Genomic DNA, 22,456 nt, shown 5'->3' with positions numbered 1-22,456 from the left:
CCTCCAATAAAACAGACCGTGTGTGTAGATCTGGATGCTTGATTAAAAGAACAGGACGGGTGAAACTGGGAAAAATAGAAACAAGTACAATAAGAACCCAAATACAAAATAAGCAGTGTTGAGTTGCTGGTGAGCATAACAATTAACAAATACAGATAAATCTAATCTCATCAGCGATGCTGTGTGTATAGGATGTCGGTTTTGTCCTCCGATGAACGTGTGCCAGGCTAGATTCTTCCTGGTGCTTCTATTTCCTCCTGAATGCTAAAGGAAATGGAGTCTGGCTTCCCAGGATGCACTTGTTCTGGGAGTGAGGGTTTATGGGTAAACGACTCTCACAGGCTGGGTCCACTTCCAAACAATACAGATTAGTATTTGCCCCCCTCCCCACGTGACCACTAGATGGGGCTTGAGAGCAAGAACAGTATATACACAAATTATATGCTGAGGTACGACAAAGACAATTCTACAACTGTGCTGGCTTCTCCTACCAGATGGGCCAGCTCACCACGGCCAATTCGCTGTGGGACAATTCAACCATTCAATTTAATAATTTAAAATCCTTTAGGTTTTTTAAAGAATGGGCTGCCAGCAATGAAGGAAGGATTGCCTGGCTACTTTTGCCTTCTTTCTTTCTTTTCCTTTCTCTTTTTTTTCTTCCTTCCTTCCACTCCCCCTCCCTCCATTTTCTTTTTCTTTTCTGTGATGACCTTAGAGCAGCGGTTCCCAAACCTCTATACCCCACACCCCTAGAACGCTTCCAATATATTCTCCTACCTCTTTGGAACCTCTGTTCCAAAGTCTCAACATCTTTTTTATTAATGTGGTGACCAAAACTGGATGCTGTTTTCTAGGTATGGTCTTATTAAGGTTTTATAAAGTGGTACTAATACTTCACGTGAGTTTGATTCTATACCTCTGTTTATACAACCAAGGATTGTATTAGCTTTTTTGGCTGCTGCCACACTGCTGGCTCACGTTTCAAGTGATTGTCCACTAGGACTACAAGGTCCCTCTCACAACTATTTTGAGCCAGGTTTCACCTAATCTGTACTTGTACCTTTGCTTTTTCCTGCCTAGGTGTAAAACCTTGCTTTTCTCCACATTAAAATTTATTTTGTTGGATAGGGCCCATTGTTCAAGTCTGTCAAGATCTTTTTGGATCTTGTGCTTGTCTTCTGGGGTGTTGGCTGTTCCTGCCAGTTTAGTGTCATCTGCAGATTTGATGAAGTCCCCTTCTATTCCCTCATCTAAGTCATTGATGAAGAAATTGAAGAGTACTGGACCTAAGACCAGACTCTGTAGTACCCCACTGCTTACTTCCCTCCATTAGGTATAGCACCATTAAGAACTACTCATTGAGTATAGTTTGTCAGCTATCTGGTGATGCTGTCTACCCCACATTTTTCTAGTTTACCAAGAAGTAGGTTGTCGTCTGCTTTGCCAAATGCTTTATTGAAGTCTAAGTATACTATGTCCACAGCATTTCGTGGGTCTACTAATTTAGTCACTTTGTCAAAAAAATGAAATGATTGGTTTGGCATGGTCTGTTTTAACAAACTTGTGCTGGCTTCTAATTATAACTTTGTTTCTAGATGTTCGCAGATATGTTTTTTTATTATCTTTTCCAGTATCTTCCCAGCTATTGATGTTACACCGATGGGTCTGTAGTTCCCTGGATCTGTTTTTCCCCTTTTTTGAAGATGGGAACCATATCACCTCTTTTCCAATCCTCAGGTAGTTCCCCAGTGCTCCAGGATTTTTGAAAAATATGGTAATGTTTCTGAGATAACATCTGCCAGCTCCTTCAGAACTCTTGAGATGTCAGGTCCTAGTGATTTATATTCATCAAGATCAAATAGATGTTGTCATCCTTTTCTTGCTTATTTTAATTTTTATTTCTAGTCTGTCTTTTATGGTTGTAATTTGGTAGGTTGGGCTTTTTATGTGAAGACCGATGCAAAAAATGAGTTAAGCAGCTCATAAGTTAAATAGAGGGAAAGTATCTCCATCTCTCAAGTTATTCATTTTAGGAAAAGCTGCACCTGTAGAAAGGTCAATATAACAAACTATAACAGGTTAACACATCTTAATGGGAAACCATTGAGTTAATGCCAATTTGAAACTACCCCCCCCCTTCTTGAAACAAGGAAAGATGCTGTGAGGACTAAGTACAAGAGGGGAGAGAGTCAAAGTCACAGGGCCAGGAGAAAAGGGGCTGTAATACCGTCAGTGTTGATTAAAGCAATGTGATGAGCAAGATCATTTGTATGTATTTAATAATCACACAGCATTAAAATCACAAGGCTCTAAAATCTCGGGGGGCACTGGCAGCCCCAGGTCTGCGGCTGATAGCCCAAGGCAGAGCATCCCTTGGCTCAGTGCCCATCAAGGCTGGCCTCACTCTGGACTTGGGAGCTAACTTCAGAGGGGGATGATCTGTCTTCCATTACTTGGAATGCATTTGTTTCCAATTAGCCAGTGTTGTATTCTAATGAGGGGCCTGGTTCCAAATGACTCATGAAACTCAAAAATGAAGACCCCACAGCAACACTAACAATGCTAGGCCCCCAGAGGCGCTCTTAAGCTTCCGTTGAGCTAAACAATGATTGAATGCCATCAAAAGACACACACACCCCAGACACTCCTTTTAAGACTCTGGTACTGAACACAGCCCATCCTTGATCCCTCAGATAAAAACAAAGCTGGGCTAATCCAGTACTATTGGAGCCCAATGCCAAACTGAGAATTTGCAGTTGAGACTCCTTCTAGCCCACCCTCTCCAGATGTGTCCAGGGTGAAAAATATCCCAGGGCCACAGGAAAAACAGCAACTATCACTGGCTTGTGATGGAAGGGAACCTGTGCTCCATTATGAGAGTCTTCTTTTTTTCCTGCTGGAGGTCCAGAATCAACAATAACAAAGGCTAGCAAATTAACATCAATTTATAATGCAAAACAAAGTATCCACAGAAGCATAATTGGAAGAGCTGCTAAGGTTTACCAAGGGCAACGAAATGAAAGCTCAGACTGTAGAGGCAAACCAGATGGAGTCATCAGTAGAGGAGGCAAGCAAAGCTATTGCGTCATTTTAATTTGATTCAAAACCAGGGATCCCTCTCTGCCTTTTCCTCAGAAAGAACAAAGCATTCTAACTGAAAAAGAAGAAAAATCGAAATAAAAAATAATAGAGCATCCAGAACAGCACAAAACAAGGTTGTCTGCATTGAAGCTTGTTCCAAAGAAATAGTTGGCAGAAATATTAAAAGATGCCAATAGTATAATATCAAACATAAGCACTAGCTCACTGCAAAAAACGAACTAATTAATGTACAGCACAACTGCATTACAACTGAATATTTGGGATGCAAAATTAACAAATATGAAAAAAACCCCAAAAATGTGCCAACAAAATGGAAGATTAGGCTGGAAAATAAGATAAAGAAAAGATAACAACTATCCACTCTAGGAGGGTTCAAATTGATCAGGCGGATTAGAATCATAGAATCACGGCTGGAAGGGACTAGAATGGGTCTCCTAGTCCAACCCCCTGCTCAAGCAGGAGACCTCATGGCGTAGGGCCTATGCCATTCCAGACAAAAGGCAGCCCAGTACCTTCTTGAAAACCTCCAATGGTGGGGACCCACAATTCCAGGAGGCAGGCTGTTCCGCTGGTTGTTCTCCCTTTCAGGAAATTCCTAGTTCCAGATTGGATCTCCCTCTGAGGAGCTTCCATCCACTGCCTCTTGTCCTGCCTCAGGGGCTTTGGAGAATAAGTCAACATCTTCTTCCCTTCAAGAATTGGAAGGCTGCTATCACGTTTTTCTTGAACCCTTCTCTTCATTAGGCTAAACAGTTCCCTTATGCTGTAGTCTCCAGACCCCTTATCATTTTTATTGCTCTTTTCTGCACTCTTTGTAGGGCCTCAGCGTCTTTTTGCATTGTGGTAACCAGAACTGGATGTCATATTCCAAGCCTGACTAGTGCAGTATAGAATGGGACTATCACTTCCTGTGATTTTGATGTTATCCTTCTGGTGATACAACCTAGAACTGTTATTGGTTTAATAAGGGGATAGAAGGGGAACTCATCAAATTTGCAGATGACACTAAGCTGGAGTGGGGGGGGAGATAGCCCAACACTTTCGAAAATAGACTCAAGATACAAAAGAATCTTGACAGACTTGAACACTGGGCCCTATCCAACAAAATGCAATTCAGTGGTGAAAAAAATAAGGTCCTACACATAGGCAAGAGAAACCAAAAGCACAGGTGTAGAATTAGTGTACCTGGCTCAACAGTAGTTGTGAGAAGGATCTGGGTGTCTTGGTGGAGAAACAAGTATGAGCCAGCAATGTGCTACAGCTGCCAATAACGGCAATGTAGTCCTAGGCTGCATCAACACAGGGATAGTGTCAAAATCCTGTGAAGTGTTAGTACTGCTTTATACTGCTTTGGTAAGCCCACATTTGAAATACTATGTCCAGTTATGGTCACTATGATACAAAAAATATATTAAGACCCTAGAAAAAGCACAGAGAAGAGCAACAAAGATGATCAGGGGACTGGAAGCTAAAGCATACAATGAATAGTTGCAGAACTAGTCTAATGAAGAGAAGGAGTAGAGATGGCCTTCCAACGTTTGAGGGGCTGTCACAGAGAAGAATTGGCCAACCTATTCCCCAAAGCACCAGAAGGCAAGACAAGGAGTAACATGTGAAAGATTATTAGAGAAAGATCCAACCTAAAACTAAGGAGAAAATTCCTGACAGTGAGAAAAACTAACCAGTGGAATGGCTTCCTTCCAGAAGCTGTGGGTGCTCCACCATTGGAGGTTTTAAAGGACGGATTGAATAGCCCTTTGTCCAGAATGGTCTAGGGGCTCAGACTGGAAAACCTGTATGGTCCCTTGCAACTTTGTAATTCTGAATTGTATAGCAAATTGGAATGTTAGAGGGGGCACAAAATGTTAGATAGGATGCAAAAGGGCACAGATCCTCTATAAACTTGCCTTGCTGAAATATGTTTTTCAATATTTAGCCCAATTTTTGAAGAGTTTGTCTCAAGAGAAGCCCATAGCTCCTCTGAGCAGCACTGGCAGTGATTCTGGATGGTGGAGGATTCCTGCAACATCAAGGAATGGAAATAACCACATAGCATCGAGTAGACTATCAAAGCAAAGGGAAATCAGAAGCTGACCCAAGAGCAAGCATCCATTAGCAGGCACTGTGTCCGAGGGGCCAGAGGGAGGGACCAACTGGGCACTGTCATATAGAGCCCTAGCGTCAGAGCTGCTTTGTACCTAGGAAAAGGACTGGGTCACAACCTGATCCTAACCTTGCACTTCTTGTGATCCTGACCCCTGGCAGGATCATCCCATGTGCAGACGGGAAGGGGGAGGCCTCCTGTTAAGGCCACCCATTCCAGAATGCCAGTCCTGACAACAGCTCAGTCCTGCTGGCTCAGCAGTTTCTTCTGACCAACAGTGGGCAAAGGGCGCCATCTGGTGGCAGAGAGCATCAACCTCTAAATCAAATTATTCCATAAAGGTCAAGGTGTCCTGATTTCTTTGTCATGGTCAAATCCTTCAAAGAGCAGCACATTTTTAAACAGTTTTTCAAAATTTCTTGCCTGAATTTTGCAGCAACATTCTGCCATGCTGCTGCAAGATTATTGATAAAATGAGGATCTTGCAGCCTTTCCAAAAGTCACACAACATTAGTGCTTCATTCTCCACTGCAACTGTGACTTCAGCAAATGTTGCAATAGCTTCCTGGATCTTAAGCTGAAAGAGACAGGGGGCGGGGAGGGAGAGTGTTTGGGGGTAAATAAATTACCTTTACATCTGGGTGGAGATTGCTTTTAATAGGAATTCTGTTGTCAAAGCAATATTTCTTTACTTGGGATATGAAACAACCCCTAAACCAATTCTCAGAGAGAACATGTGTCATCCAAGCTTTTTGAAAGGATTGCTAATAAACAAAGTTTGCTTAAGTTTCTGAACACAGAGGGCTTCTCTGTTTCGTGGACCAGAAATGGCTTCAGAATAACAAGGTTATTCTGTCCTTGAATGCTTTATACCCAGGTGCTGCTTTGGCTCCCTGTGCAGGCAGATGCGCTCTGACATTTTGTTTTTCCAGAATGTCTATGGAGATTCTCAGTCATCCAGGTATGGTTGTCCCAAAGGTGCTTTTTGCAGGAGGCAACTGGACTTTGTGTTTCTTTTGAAGACATTTTGCTTCTCATCCAAGAACTTTCTTCGGCTCTGACTAGATGGTGGGAGATGAACGGATTTATATTGCTTGCAGACAGATGGCCATTTGCATTCCTTTAGAGAGGTTTACCTGTGTCCTCAGGGTCACCTGAGCTGTGCAAATGGGTGTGGAGCCTTCTTGGCTGCAGGACGTTTTCTGCCCTGGGTCCCGTCACGGCTGAAGACAGGTGCAGGCTGTTGGGGATGAGTCTGTGCTGTCTGAATCTCAGACTGAAGCACAAACGGTTCCTGCAGTCTGCAATGTTTTCTGGAAATCTGTTCATATTCTCTCACCATTCGAAAGGTGTTGTCTCAAAATGCATAGCTAAATGTCTATGGAGATTCTCAAGTCATCCAGGTATGGTTATCCCAAAAGTGCTTTTTTTCAGGAGGCAACTGGACTTCCTTGTATTTCGTTTTTTCAGAATACCCCAAGCAGGCAAACAGTTCTTTCCTGTTAAGGTTTTATCAAGTTCATCCAGAAAAAGTTAAGCAGCTTCTTTCTCAGAGCTTGTGGCTTCACCTAATGTGTGTGTGCTTTGGTAATCACTTAAACCAGCCATAGCTGACAGTGAAAAAAAGTCCAAATATTGGACTTAGGACTGGTCATTCAGTTTGAAGTTCCAACAGACCCCCACTCCCAAGACATGTAGAACCCTGCCCGTGGTCATGTGACCAAAGTGGGCGCTTAGTAACTGGCCTGCATTTACAACCATTTGCAGCATCTCAATCACATGGCCACATTTATGAGTTTTGTCAGACCCAGAATTTACTTCTGGTTTTGGCAAAACTAGCCCATAGCGAACCATTGGTACCTTAACAACAGCAGCATTCACTTAATGACTTGACACAAAAAAGGTTGTAAAATCAGGTTGGTCACGTGGGGCGACCCAATTATGACTGTCATAACTTACAACCATGATGGGTAGGCTCCATTATGATTGTAAATCGAGGATCCCTGCACCCCTCATCTGCTCTTTCCTTCAGTGCTGTAAAGATGGGGGATGCCTTTAGCCTGAAGGAGAAGGACTGCAATCCTCTTTTGTATCTGATCTTCAATCCGAGCTGCTTTTTTTCTATTTTGTGGATGAGCCCTGTTCAGTATCTTGTTACAACAGGATCTATTCCTGGCGCTCTTTTAATCACCTCTCTGATCCTTCGGGATGGTGGAGATGGTGGAATGGGCCAGCCCTTCTTCTTGTGCTATAATGTTCTCCTTCTTCCATTCCTCGTGCATTTTGATGATCTTCTTCAAATCAAGATGGATGGTTTTCCTTTGATTCTTGCTTGCTTGCTTCCTTAGCTGAAGTTGGAGCTCTTGCTTTTCCCTTGAGGACATCCCCTCTGAAAATAAGTACTGGGGAGAGAGAGAAAGAGAGAGCGTGTCAGAACAATGTATCTTCAGTGTTAGAGTGGGGGGGTGGGGAGAAGAATACAATACGGTAGTGCAAGTATGTTTTTCTTGCCAGCTAAAAAATTCTTTCCCTGGACAAAAGCTAGCACTGCTAGCAGCAACATATTTTAAGTTAATTTATTTACTATATTAAATATTTGTTTATACTCTCCATCTTTACTGTTAACTGGGTCTCCACCCGCCCCATTTTTTTCCCTATGCAAGACTGAATTTTAACAAACTGCATCACTGGTTTGGTGGTAGCAAATTCTCAGGTAGAAGGTCCATACAGAGAGTGGTAAGGATAGCTGAGATTATAGGAAGCTCACTTCCTATTATTTAGGATACTGCTTACAAGCGCTATGTGTTTAGAGCTAGAAGCATTGTTAGAGACCCCACACACCCACTTCACGGTCTGTTTCTGTTGCTTGCCTGTGGGAGGAGGTTTTGAAGTATTTCTAGCAGGACTACTAGATTCTGCAACAGCTTTATTCCTTATGCCAACCGCCTTGTAAATTCGTAGGATTCTTTTTTCTCGCCATGTATATGTATACATCCGAACCAGACTGTGTTTCTCTGTATCATATATGTGTGTATATGCATAATCTTTTCTCATGCTTATGTAGTGTATATTGGAGGTGGCTACCATTTGAGAGTTGAATGCCATGAAATTTCATTTTAATGTATGCTGATTAGTGTACATTTAAAGTGACAATAAAGTTATTCTATTCATCTGATTCTTGACAACTGGGGAGAGTGAACTGTGAAAGCCAGACTCTACATACACTCTAGTCATCAGGAAAGTCAGGGTTCACAGGAAGGGATAAAAATTCACAAAAATAGTTTGCAAAGTTGAAAAACAGGAGAACACATGCCATTTGAGAATAGAGAACACATGCCATTTGCATGATCCAGGCACTTTTGCTTATACAGAGAAATCGAAGGAAGGAAGGAAGGAAGGAATCCCTATTCAAGCATTAGGAAGCAAATTAATTTTTTTCTGGATTCAGCTATTTGAGGAAGATAGGATTTTTTACAGTATTCTACAGCAGGGCTTTTCAACCTTTTCACCCATTGTGTCAAAAACTTGATGACCCCCCCAAAAGGGAAAAAATGATAAAGTACAGATAGTCCTTGACTTACAACAGTTTGCTTAGTGACTGTTCGAAGTTACAAGGCACTGAAAAAAGTGGCTTATGATCATTTTTCACACTTACAACTGTTACCGCATTCCCAGGGTCATGTGATTTACATTCAGATGCTTGGCAACTGATTCATACTTATGACGGTCAGTGTCCCAGGGTCATGTGATCACCTTTTGCAACTTTTTGACAAGCGAAGTCAATGGCTGGGGGTGTATGGCCAGCTCATCACTCAGGTTGCGGGGTGCCTGGGGGGGGGGAGTGCGGGCGGGTATGTGGGGGGGATCCGTGGGTCTCTGGTGGAGGGGGGTGGGACTGGCGTGGAAAACACAAAAAGCAGGCAAGAATGCATTATTTTGCACGTTACTATCACTTTTAAAGAGAATGCGGAACCACTTCTCTGTTGGAAAAGAAAAAAACACAAAATGCTTACCTTACAGCCACGTGCACACAAACACACGCGCGCGCCCGGGCGCTTCGTTCTGCTGGTGCCGCACAAAAGCGAAAACAGGCACCGGCCGAAACGCCCCAGGACGCCGCCTGCTTCCGGGCGACAGGAAAGCGAGGAGCGCGAAGCCTCCGGGGGGCCGATCTAGGTCATCCAACCGGCCGTAATTTCGGGGACGCGCCGCGGCTCCAAGCGGGCGGTCGAGGGCGGCTCTTCGGGCTCTTCCGGTGCTTTAACTCGCGCCCGACGAAGGCGGAGAGCGGAAGCTTCGGCCTCGGCCGGGCTCTCCTCCAACAGCGGCCGCGGCCTTCCTTGGCAGCCCGGGGGACGGCGCGGGGAGGGAAGCCGAGCCGCCCCTCCGTTCAAGCGGCTTCCCTTGGCGGAAAGCGCCGCTTCGCTCTCCGCCGCTTGTCCGTCACGAGGCCCTGCCCGCCCGGGCCTGGCGAAGGGGGCTCTCGGGCCGCCCAACGCCCGCCCGCCGCTCCGCTCCGCTCCGCTCAGGACGGGGCGCCGAAGGGCCGAGGCCCCGGCCACGCTCCCCAACCCCGCGGCCGCAACGCTTGCGCTCCCTTCGCCCCATTCCCCGCCGCCCCCGACCCCTCGCAGAGGGCGGCTCCTGGGCGCGCCCGCTCCGGCGCTCCGCTCCCTCCGGGCGGCCCCGACAGCCCCGCCGCTTCCGCCCCCCCGCCTCGGGCAGAGTCTGCGCCGGCCACGAGCCAGCCAGCTCCGCCGCGCTTCCACCCGGTCCGCGCAGGCGCGTTCTGGGCCCCAACCGGCGCGCGGGCCCTTTAAGAAGCAAGTAAACACAGCTCGGCTCCTCCCCTTCACCTCCCCCTGCGCGTCAGGCGACGTCGCTGCTGCGCGACCGGCCTTCTTACGCCGCTACACTGAGCCGCGCTATTCTCCAAACGCACGCGCCGCAGCGCGGCCTCTGGCGCTCGGGAATTCCTTACGCCGAATGCGTGGGGAGGCCGCCGGACGCGCGCACGCGCAGGAACCTTGCCTAGGTCGCCTGCGGGAGGGGGAGGCGGCGGCGGTGGCGGCGGCGGCGGAGCAGAACATGAATGGAGCAAAATGGCGGATCATGTGCAGGTGAGGCGGAGGGGCCCGCGGCGCGCTCGCCGCCGCCGTTCCGCAGGCCGCCGCCCGGAGCCCGAGCGGGCGGATTTAAGGCCGGCGCGGCGCCCACTCGAGGGCCGGCGGCGCGCCGTCCATTCCGAGGCCGGGGGGCGCGCGCGGAGCAGGCCCGGGTCGTCCCTGGCGGGCGCGGGACCCGCTCTCGAGGGGCGCCAGGGGGCGGGGGGCGCCGGACGAGCCGCCCACGGCCGGGATCCGCAGGGGAGAAGCGGAGGGAGCGCTGCCCGCGTCGTTCTGCCGGGTGAGGGGCCCCGCCGGGCCTCCCGCTTCCTCCGGAAAGGGGTCCCGCCTTTTAGCCCGCCAGCAGTCGGCGTGCGAACCGCTTCCCGCCGCGCGTTTCGTCCCTGACGCGGCTGGTCGGGAAATTCCGCCTCGGGGTCGGTCTCGCCAGGAGCCCGAGCTCCCCTGTCCGATGGGGCTGCGAGGCGGCTCCGCGCCGGCTTTGGACCCGGGCAGGTGGGTCTGGCCGATGCCCGGCGTGCCTCTGCTCCCCACGTGGCCCCGGGTGGCGAGGCGAAAGAACGGAGGGGGGAGCAGAAGGCGGCCGCTCTCTCCTGGGTGGAATCTGGCGACCCAGAAGGGGAGCCATCTGGTGCAGAGGCCCTTGTTGGTCGCTTGGGGCTACCCAGAGAACGCGTGTCGGTCCCATTGCCTACTTCACCCCTCCTCCGGTCCATGCTGGAGAGGCTGTAAGTATCCGCTTTCCCCGGGGCTCCTGTCCCTGGGCCCCCAATATGAGGGCGAAGTCAGTTCCCCCTTGGATCAAGCTGAAAGTAAAATCAGTAGGGAAGCCAGGTTCGCTTAACAACCATGTTACTAACTTAACAACTACAGTGATTCACTTAGCAACTGTGGCAAGAAAAGTCGTAAAATGGAGCAAAACTCACTGAACAAATGTCTCACTCAGCTACATAAAGGTTGGGCTCAATTGTGGTCGTAAGCCGAGGACCACCTGTACTCACACCAGTTGCCTGTCCTACTGTCTGCCTGTCCTTCGGTCGTTAAGAAGGATCTTCTCTCAGGCTTGTAAGCTTGGTTGGCGATTGTGCTTTGGTGCCAAAGGCCATGGATGAAACCTTCGCCACAATCCCCCTTCCGGATATCAGTGCCAATGGCTCAGACTTCCTTGGCTCATCGGCAGTTCTGTTATTCTCTAGGGAAGAGGCCTCATTGGAAGGCCACGGCTTCAGAGCTTTGAGGCTCTGAAAATTCTTATGTCAGATTTTTTTCCTTAAAAATGTCTATGGAGAGTCTCAGTCATCCAGGTTAAGGTTGTCCCAAAGGTGCTTTTTCAAACGGCAGTTGGACTTTCTTGGTTTTTTCCTTGAAAACATTTTGTGAATGTTTCACGCAATCTTTTTAAGGAAAAAACCAAGAAAGTCCAGTTGTCTTCCTTAAAAATAGTGATGGGTTAGTGTAAGTTGCTTTAAATACTGTTGGACAAAACCTAGTTTTACAGTCCCTAATAGTTAAACAAAGATTAATAAATACATTGTTCCATCACGTAGTTGGATGTGGGTTTGCAGGTTTTTTGGCCAATAAGTTTAGGCTGCTGGGTTAGAAAGCTGTAGAGGATTCTCATCCACTATCAGCCTTCCTTTTTTAGGGAAGGTGGTGGAGAAGATGGTCACACAGCACCCTCAGCGGATCCTGAATGAAACAGTTTCAGACCCAGGCATGGATCTGAAACAGTATTTGTCACACTTTTCGATGACTTCTGGCAGGAACATCGTTGTCCAGTCTCTTCTTGAAAACCTCCAGTGATGGAGCATCCACAATTTCTGAAGGCAAGCTGTTCCATTGATTAATTGTTCTCACTGTGAGGAAATTTCTTCTTAGTTGTAGGTTGGATCTCTGCATGATAAGTTTCCATCTGTTTCTTCTTGTCCTACCCTCAGGTGCTTTGGAGAATAGGTTGACCCCCTCTTCTCTGTGGCAGCCCCTCAAATATTGGAAGACTGCTATCATGTCACCCCTAGTCCTTCTCTTCATTGGACTAGACATACCCAGTTCCTGCAACTGTTCATCGTATGTTTTATCCTCCAGCATCCTAATCATCTTTGTTGCTCTTCTCTGCATTCTTTCAAGAGTCTCAACATCTTTTTTGTATTGTGGTGACCAAAACTGGATGCAATATTCCAAGTGTGGTCTTACTAAACAATAGAATAGAATGGAATCCTGGGGGCCATCATGCCCTTCTCCGGCGGTGCCCAGCGGCCTTTGCAGCTCCCCTTCAGGCCCAGCCTCAGCACAGCCAACGAATCTCACTGTTTGTGCCGGGAGGGGGGGGGGAATTATTTTCCTTTTGTTTGGGGCATGAAATAATAAAAATGGAAAACTTCAATACCCTTAAATTTGTGGGAGATAATTTTTTCAGAACAAAATTTGCCAGACTAATTTTGTCTTAGCTTGGCAACCGGTTCATATTTATGACGATCGCAGTGTCCTGGGGATCATGTGAACCCCTTTTCCGACCTTCTGACAAGCAAAGTCAATGGGGAAACTGGATTCACTTAACAACTGTGGCAAGAAAGTGTTACTAACGTAACAACTGTGATTCATTTAACAACTGTGGCAAGAAGGGTCATAAAATGGGGCAAAACTCACTGGACAAACATCTCGCTCAGCTACATAAATGTTGGGCTTATTTGTGGTCGTGAGTCGAGGACCGCCCGCCCGCAGTTTGGCAGAGAGGAGAATGAGGAGGGGATTGACTGCCGAATGGTTTGTGCTGGTTGTCCAGTTTTGTGTGACTGGAGCACTTGCTCCCAGCTTTTGTGGCAACTCCCAGAGAATGAACTCAGTGAAGAAATGAACAGGAAACCCAAACGGGAGTTTTTTCTCTACTTAGGCTGAACTAAACTCTCCTTCCCAGCTTATCAGGGTGGATGAGGAATTCTTAAGTCAGACACAGGACGCTTTTGTGGAGAGACAACAGTATCGGAAAATCTCCTAGAAGATAAACCCTTTGTGCAACTTGGCATTGTGCACTAGTTTAGCTCTAATGGACCAAGAGGTTGTAATGGTCATTCTTGCCTTGGTCACTGCCCAGTCGGACTACAGCGGTGTACTCTACATGAGGCTGTTCTTGAAGAGCACCAGAAGCTGCAGCTGGTGCAGTTGGGGCCACAGGGACGGTTACAGAAGCTCCTTCCTTGCTCAGCACACTAGGAAAAGCAGAGCTAAGATGGGGAGCAGCAGCACATGTCCCATGGATCTGGGTCTCTTGGTGGAGGCAACAGGCCCTACATTGATCCATTGATCCATATGTTATAACCAAAATTCTTAGCCCATTCTATCATGTAGTTTTTAACTTTTCTGTTTCAAATTTAAACAAAAGTTTATACATTTCAGCAATTACATATTCATCATTTGTACATTTGTTCCAAATGTCCTGTTATCTTTTAACTAAGCATATAAAAATCATTGAAAATTAAACCCCTCTGCGGTCAGTTGATCTCTTGATTTCACCTTATTGTGCTTTTCTTCAATATGTGAACCATCTCTCTTGGCCTGTTTTTTCGCAGTGCTGCTTCTGCTGAAGCCAACAAAAGTATTTTCTGTCACAGCCCGGGCCTTGTATCTCTTCTGTATTTTTAATACGGCACCTCACATAATGATTTTTAAAATCTACATTAACTTTATCGTACCATAATAAGCCATGCCAAGCAAACCTCGGGTTTTATTCTTTTAATTCTAGCATTTTCTTGTTTCTCAGCAACACTCTTTCGTCCAAACAGGTTGCAGAATAATATTTGACATTCAGTAAAACCTCCTTTGCATCAGAAAAAAAATTATATTTAAGCCTTGGTTTCTTCCCGTCACATAAATCTAGATATATCTTTTGTCATTGCTTAAAAGGTGAATCATTTTTTAAAACTGATTGTTTCAAATAAAAACCATTTTCGCCACAGAATTTCTTCTACACAATGAGAATTGTAACTTTTCCTAATTTAGTAATTTTTCATAACTTCATTCCATACCTTGACATTGTTAATTTGAAATAACACAGTTCATATTACTCATAACAACGTCCAAATATTTTAACTTTTTACATTTGTTTTAATTCTCCATCCTCACATTTTGTCTTTTTACAGGTCTTTTTACATTTATTTTAATTCTCCATCCTCACATTTTGTTAATATCTTCATTTTCCCTTAAATTTTAAATCAAGCTAATGCACCAAATTCCTCAACTTCTCCATTGATATATCGTCTGCAAATGCCCTTGATTTGTATAGTTCTCATTTCACCTTTTCCTCAGCTATTCCTCCATCTTGTCTTATGACTCTCTTCAAAACTTCCAGACCCCAAAGCAAAGTGAGGATCCTTGATGTCTCCCTTTTTGTATTCCATCTGCTTTTTTATCCATTATCTTTGGTAAATTTTCTTTCTTTAAGTATTTTTCTACTTTTACCAGGGGAATCTCATATCTTTTACGAACTTTTCTGTGATACTGGTGAAATATTCTTTACTCACTGGCATCATCTGTTACCATAACATTTCCACTTTGTAACGTACAGTGTCGTTTTCTTCTGGCTGTTTTTTGTTTTGTTTATCTGCTAACCATTTTCCTCACTTATTTGCTGATTCGTTGTTTCACAAAATTCATTGTTTTCATTTCTTTAATTGTTAATGTAGAAAGTTAACTGTAGGAGAAGGAATGGCAGAGCCTGGGGTTGGAAGGGAAAGTGAAAAGAGGAGTGAGTTTAGAGTCATACTAGGCAGCCAACAGGAGAAGAGGCAGAGCCAAATATGTCCACAAATTACATGTCCACAAATACTCCAAGTCCACCCCCCCCCAACTCTGTTGACTCTTATCTAGCAATTTAGTGCTGACCCTTAGCTGACTAGACTCTTGTGTTGAGGCTTAAGCAATAAATCATCCTAAGTGGAACTTAACCTGCGATGGATTTCACCCCACAGAGTCCAACCCCCCCCCCTTGAATGCCATTGACCCGTATCTAACTCTAACCAGGTGCTGACCCTTACTTGGAAAATTCCCCGTGCACAGCCTTGTAGCAATAAATCAGTTACATTCAACCTTCACGTGTGGACCTGGTCTTTTGCGCCTCAGTCATTTACTGTGAGATACTTTTTCTTCTTGGAGAGCTCTTTAGTTCTTCCTCTGTCATGTTTATCTTCTTTAAGAACTGCATCGTCTTTGTCTTTTTTTACTATTTTGCTATATAACCATCGTAAAGTCTTTATTAGCATCCCATACTGTTCTTGTATCTTTTTACAGTCCTCAATTATTGATTCTTTTTGTAACAAAGTTTCAGTCAGCTTCTATCTGTAGGTTCTAACTTTGCCCATAAATAGACCATCTTGCCCCCCACCCCCATGTGAGGTTGGTTATTTTTTAGCAACCAATCTTTTTCCAATATGTTGTTATGAAGCTGATGTTAAATTTTGTTTTTATATTCTAGGGTATAGAATATTCCAGGATGACCCGTTTTGTATTACCTGAAGTTTTAAGCTTTCTCTCCACCTCTTCATTCAAATTGTTAATTGAAATTTTGAAAAATTCAGAGCCTAGTAATCTCAGTTCAGTACTATACAATGCTCAACATTATAATTGTTTTTTATTTATGTTTTATTCAATTTCTGTAGCCGCCCATCTCAATTGACTTTTTATGTCAATTTTATGATTTTTCACCAGTTTCAGCTCCACAAAGCAGAGTGACCATTGGGGGACTTGGTGGCCTCACTCAGTCTTGAAATGGTTTTTGTTTTAAGAACTGTCTGGGCCCGCAGTTGCTAATGATAGGTGGTTCTGTTATTTTGAGGTGGGAGATGCTCAAAGCTGTTAATGAAAGATATAAAACAGACTTAAAAGTAGCTATTCTTAGAATCCTAAGAAGCCCATTTCAGAAAAATCCCAGCCCATAGCCATCATCAAAAAGTTGCCTGCCTGCAATTGTTTATATTTTTAAACATATAAATGTTTTTAAAAAATAATAAAATCCTGAACAAAGAGAGACGGTACATTTTGTTGAGAGATGCACCAAGTACATTCAGGCTGTTTCATGCTTCCACCCTTATCTCACATGTACAGGACTCCCTGTCTAGAAAGTCGGTATGCCCAATACTGTCATTATCATGGCTCCAAAGGTTGCTGTTGTCCAACTATATTGAAGAATAATTCCAAGCCTTTGCTTAGTCCTAGCCCTTGTCTTCATTAGTTGGTAATTGGGAAATAAGCATACAAATTAACTTGGTGTTTGTTCAAAATTATCTGCAGTACTCTGTGGCTGAGAGGAAGATGTAGCATCAAGCACAAAAACTATTTTCATATTTGGATATCCCTGGCAATCTCTCAAAGCCATCTTTAAAAAAATTAATTGTTGAAGTAAAAAAATGTTTGAAGTAAGTCTCTGCGTATCCATACATTGAATCTAGCTCACACATGATCTAATAGAACTTCATATGAACATATTCATAGTAACATATCAACATATTTTGCTGTTTACCTTTATTCATTTGATCAACTTACATTCCCCCTTTCCTTCAGGATTTAGGGATTAAATACTTGACACTCTCTCCTCCATGCAGATTTAAATAGTGTCCAGATTTGTTTGCTCCTTGGCTTTTGTGGTGTGGCTTCATTAAACTGTTCCACTGTGGAATACCTCTGTTACATTGTAAAGAGCTTGTAAATTTCACATAAAAGTTACCGTTCGTTAAACTTCGTAATATAGGCTGTCCTTGGATTAAGAACGACCAACTTAAGGACAACCTTATGTAAGACACGAACGGGCTACCTAGTGCTAGAGAGGGCCAACCACACAGAAGCCAGGCATTTTTAATGTACCCCCTGTTTTCAGTGCTTCCTGAAAATGTGCAGTTTCAGTGCTTCATCAGCTGAAGAAGGACAATGCTCTCCACCCTTTTCAGTGATGGGCAGCCTGTTTGTAAGTCCATGTTTTGACTGAAATACAAATTTGGGTTAAAGACAGAGTTAGGGAATGGAATTAAATTTTAACTCGGGGTTAAAGCCTGTATCAGATGTTACCAGAATTATATTTTTAGTAGGGTTTCAGTAGTGATAACGCAAAACCAGATACTGTATATTAGGCTATTTTTAAGTGTCTGCTGGAGCTCTGCTTTTTCTATCATGATACTGTATTCCAAAATGGCAAAACCAACCAAATCTTAACTCAATTCTCTTTGGTTTGTTCCAGAGTCTAGCCCAGCTAGAGAATTTGTGCAAGCAACTCTATGAGACAACGGACACCACTACACGGCTCCAGGCAGAGAAAGCCCTGGTTGAATTTACCAATAGCCCAGATTGCTTGAACAAGTGCCAGCTTCTCCTTGAAAGAGGGAGTGTATGTAGACAAATAATGCACAACACTACTTTTGAAGTGGCTGGATATTTTCTGCAGGTTTAGGGATATATCTTGATGATCTGATATAGGAAGGCATCTGCAACTGACAGATAACAGTCATTCTTTAAAATGTGGCTATGCCAGATATGTTTGTGGAGACCCAATTATTGGGCCATCTAACCTAGAATTTAAAGTATTCAGTGAAAGATACTTTTATTATTTTATTTATTTATTAAATTTATATGCCACCCATCTCATGGTTCAAGGTGATTATTAAATATTGGTACATTGCCATCTTGCCAATATGAGGATCACTAAGAGCCGTCAGCAGAATCACAGAATTTATCCATCTATATGAATGATTTATTTTGTGTTTCTTTTACAGTCATCATATTCCCAATTATTGGCAGCTACATGCCTTACAAAACTGGTGTCACGCACAAACAACCCTTTGCCCTTGGAACAACGCATAGACATACGTGAGTATAACAAAGCTGGATGGCTCAGTCCCAAGGTCTGTCTGACTTGCCTAGGATCAGATTGACTATTTGAAAAGTTTAAGAACATATGCTGGGATAGAAAGTGAACGTTCATAGAATCTTCTCTTTTACGTTACCTATAGTGTGAGGAAAAAGAATGAATTTGCCTTGCTTATTTTCCTTATATGTGCATGCTTCCCTTTTCCTTGACATATGTTAAATAACTTTTGTAATATACTGTACCATAAAGTGCCCTTTAAAAAGTCTCAGAAGTATGAAACAGCTGTTTTGGCTGCTCTTTGAACAGTGTGAGGGAGGAAATGCTTAGGCCAGTTCTCTCAAAACCTCCTTCCTCCTGGGTCTGCCTGGGCTTTCAAGGCAGCTTCACTCTAGGTGGGAAGGAGCAGTCAGCCTTTCAGAGGTCACCCCGAGGGCTTTGGCTGATCAGTAGCAGCAGCAGCAGCAGCTCTGGGGTAGGAAGTACAGCTCTGTGGAACCATAGCTTTAGCTATGCTGTTGTCTGAAGCTCAGGCAATCTGGATAGGGCACAATGAAAGCACTTTGGCCAGATCTTGCCTGATGATGCCGAGCTGAATGGTCTGTGCTCATTGCAAAGCCATTCCTCTGCCTCCTCTCCTTGTTTTCTTTTTCCCCATGCAGGGCATGCGGTGGGTCTTCCATGCAATAAGTAGCAGCCTCGTCCCAGTTGCATGTATTTGCTTCAGTGGTGGTTAACTTTTCCCAGCTAAATGTTTCCTAAACTCTTCTTTATTTGATGCATCTGTTTCAGGGAATTATGTGCTCAATTATCTTGCTACCAGACCTAAGCTGGCCACGTTTGTTACACAAGCATTAATTCAGCTCTATGCCAGGATCACAAAGCTGGGCTGGTTTGACTGCCAGAAGGATGAATATGTTTTCAGAAATGTCATCACTGATGTCACAAGATTTTTGCAGGTCAGTGTTTTATCTCTTCTACTTTTCATTTGCATATAATGGTTTTGGCTGCTGATTTCTATCCTTTTTGCTTAATAGTAAGCTTGTTTCACACAACCAGTGTTCATCAGTACTGTTGTGGGTATCAGGCCAACAAAAAGAAAACTGCAAAGCCAAATGCTAAAATTCTTATCTGCCCCAATCACTAGATCAAAGGCTTCCACTATCTAGCTTCCTGTTTCTCAGAGTGCCCAACCAAAAGCTTCCAGGAAGAGGAACTAGAATGTGCTAAAGTTTAGGTGAGGAACAGTAGCTGTTGATTTACTCCAAAGCCATCTAATTCAATAACAACACACACACACCGTGTTTTCTAAAACAGCCCCCTTCTGTGACTGGAATATTTTTTCTGATGCTTAGCTAAAATTTGTTCACTCGACTTGTCATTCCTTTTGCCTGCCTATTGGAGTGACAGTATTGAAGAGCAGAAATTAAGATGAAAGGGCATGGAAGAATCCTGTTCTGCCTTGAACTATATAACACGCTTTTAGCATATTTCATATATATAAGAATAATAAAAATAAAAAGACAATGCAGCACCTGCTGGGCACATAGCTGGATTTTGTTATAGATCTACTGACTATCAAACAATTACAGGAAAGCCAGTCCTACAAGGGACACATAATTAGCGACAATTGCAAGTAAATCTCAGTTGCTTGCAAAATGTGATTGGAAAATTCTACTGGTATCCTGCTTCGAAGAAGGGACACACTTGTGACTTGTGGGGCGGACTGCCAGACAGCTTTATATAAGTAATAAATTTAAGCCGTAAACTACAACAATAGAGACCTTTTTTCCTTTTTCTTTCTTTAGGACAGTGTTGAGCACTGCATCATAGGAGTGACAATCTTGTCTCAGCTAACAAATGAAATTAATCAAGTAAGTGCTTCAGCCTTCCTCAGTGAAGTAAGTGTCAACTTTATTCATTCATTTTTCCTTGTGCTGCTTTGTGCCTGTGCGCTGATTTGTTTGTAAAGACGTGTGTTGCTTTGGTAAGAAATACTGGCACTCCACTGGGGTTTAAAATTTACCATTTTTGGCACAATTCCTGAGCAATAGAAGCAGGGCTTTGGATGGAACAGTGATCTCGAAAGAGATAACCCTCTGTTCAATAATATTGTGTAGGTTCACAATGAGCGTTCCATTTTTATAGCTCCACCTTTGGAAAAGTCTTTCCTAATATCTACTTACTTCTGTCGTGCATGGTAGCCATCAGAGCTCTGGGAAAACTCAAAAGCTAGCATGTTCCCCATGCCAGGGTGTGGTCTTATCTTCTTCTGAAGTACAGATGGCAACCCCTGTCCTCCAAATTTTGATATGTCTGGAGAAGACCACTCCTTCAGCAGTCCTAGCCTTCCACTGTGCTATCTCTATAGAGAAGCTTGAAGGCTGTATCTTTTTTTTCTAATCCCAAGGCATGCTTGCTGGCTTCTACTAACAAGCATGCAGGTATTTGAAAACTCTGGCCTAAAAACTGTAAAATTTAATGGAGGTTTAGGTGAGATCTTTGATGGTCTCTATTGTTGGTTGAAATCAACAGGAGGCTAATCGCTCAGCAGGTGATAGCAAGCGTTTACAAAGCATCTCTGTTTTCATGTGGCAGCAGACGGTCCAATGTGATAGAATCGGGTCGAGGTCCCTAGTGCTTCCTCTGAGCTAGGGGGGGGTGGGGGGGTTCAGAAGTGAGGAAAAGGGGCGCCTCGCAAAGGGCCGGCCCATCTCTTTCCAGGGAAAGTGCATGTTGCTCCTCCACTGCTGATTCTCAGCAGTCATTGTAGCTTCAGCAGACGTGGACAGCGGCTTCCAGGGCTGGAAAGGGTGATGGACAGGTGCAGTCCAGGAAGATGATGGACCCCCAGCTGGTATAGCGAGGAGATACAGTTCAGGCACCAGCCCTGGTGTAACCTGTTGATTGGATGGGTTGATTTGACAGGTTTTGTGTGCCCCTCAATTCCCAGTTACTACTATGGTTGGCTCATAAGTAAACGCACCGTCAAAAATACAGCAAGAAAAAAGATGGCCAACATGACAAGAATCAGACGGAAATGCAAAGAAAGAAAGAAATCCTCACAATCCAAGAAGGTTTTGCTCACTCTCACCAAGTGCCTGGGAGAAGAGCTAGAACCTGAGTGCCTCTCGGAAGCCCCTGGATCTTGGGAGGAGCCCCATTCCAGTGGGCAGGCCCTGCTGCAGAGAAGGTGCAATTCCCGGATGCTGGCAGATGACATTGTTCAGTTGAAGGAAACTGGAGTGCACCAACCCGGCCAGACTGATTTGGCCCAGCAGACACCATTTGTGCTTAAAAAACAATAGATTTTGTACTTTTATTTAGCATATTTCAATCTTGAATGATCCTTGCTATGTCTTTATAGACTGATATACCATGATTATATACACTACAGTACTGAGCAATTCTTTGGTATTATGGGGGATTTTAGATTCTGCCAGTGTACAGATAAAATCATTCATATCATTTATCCTTTTCTTCAAAAGACAAATGGAAGCAAATGCTGATAGTTAAATGGGAAATGGTTTTTCTTTGCCCATCCCAAAGGCTTCTTTGAGGCTTTAGCATACATCTTTCGTAAAACCTGTAAAAAGCCATTATCCAGATTATAATCTTGGTCTATCATTTGTATCTCCATTTTGATTTTCAAAGCTTTATCCAATACTTTTTGTGTATCCAATTGAATGTCCTTATCTCAGTCATTCATTTTGCTTGTCATTTGTGTTTCCATTTTAACTGTCTTTCCTGTCTTACAATCTACACTTTTTATTATCCAATATTTCTGGTTCTAATATTTCTGCAGTAGGCAAAATTTGTTGCACATCTGTCATTCCTTCATTAACATATTTTGGAAATAGTCTGTCCATAGAAGCAGGCATCACTACTGACATTGACCTTATAGCTACTAATTTCTATCCTCATTTGAAAATCTCTGCAAGTATTTCAAATTTCAAATGTTGTTTTGTAAATCTCCATACTAACAAAAAAAAACAAAGGCAAAGACACTGCCTGGAGTTTTAGTCCCCTCTAGTGTCCAGTTTCAGATATCATAAAGTCTCAAATTTCTATTATGATTAAAGTGAGACAAAACAATTTGGTTCTCTTGAAAAGCCGTTTATTTAAATAATTCTTTCCAAAATTCTTTCCCAAATCTTATAGTAAAAGTCTCAATATTCCAAATTTGTCTGACCCCTTAATTTGTTTATAACTTTCTTAGACCAAACTCTTATTTACCTTTTTGTCATTTGTTTATAATTCTTTACATTCTTACATTTG

General features: G+C 43.9%; 2 protein-coding genes across 2 annotated transcripts in view; one reads left to right on the top strand and one right to left on the bottom strand.

Annotated features, from left to right (window-relative positions):
- Window positions 1-22,456, bottom strand: part of GFRA2 (GDNF family receptor alpha 2) — a 66,024-nt gene that overhangs the window by 43,368 nt on the left and 200 nt on the right. The window lies entirely within an intron of this gene.
- The window catches only part of XPO7 (exportin 7), a 33,761-nt gene continuing 28,847 nt past the window's right edge, over window positions 17,543-22,456 (top strand). Inside the window, exons 1-4 of the mRNA XM_015811139.2 lie at window positions 17,543-17,701; window positions 18,087-18,180; window positions 18,971-19,137; window positions 19,987-20,052. The gene's annotated coding sequence lies outside the window, so the exon portion shown is untranslated. The remainder of the gene's footprint in view (window positions 17,702-18,086; window positions 18,181-18,970; window positions 19,138-19,986; window positions 20,053-22,456) is intronic.

This window comes from Protobothrops mucrosquamatus, unplaced genomic scaffold (genome assembly GCF_001527695.2).
Source record: "Protobothrops mucrosquamatus isolate PMUCROS unplaced genomic scaffold, P.Mucros_1.0 scaffold31, whole genome shotgun sequence".
Classification (NCBI taxonomy): Eukaryota; Metazoa; Chordata; class Lepidosauria; order Squamata; family Viperidae; genus Protobothrops; species Protobothrops mucrosquamatus.
Note: the sequence above shows the minus strand (reverse complement) of the source record. Positions and strands in the feature narration are given on the sequence as shown.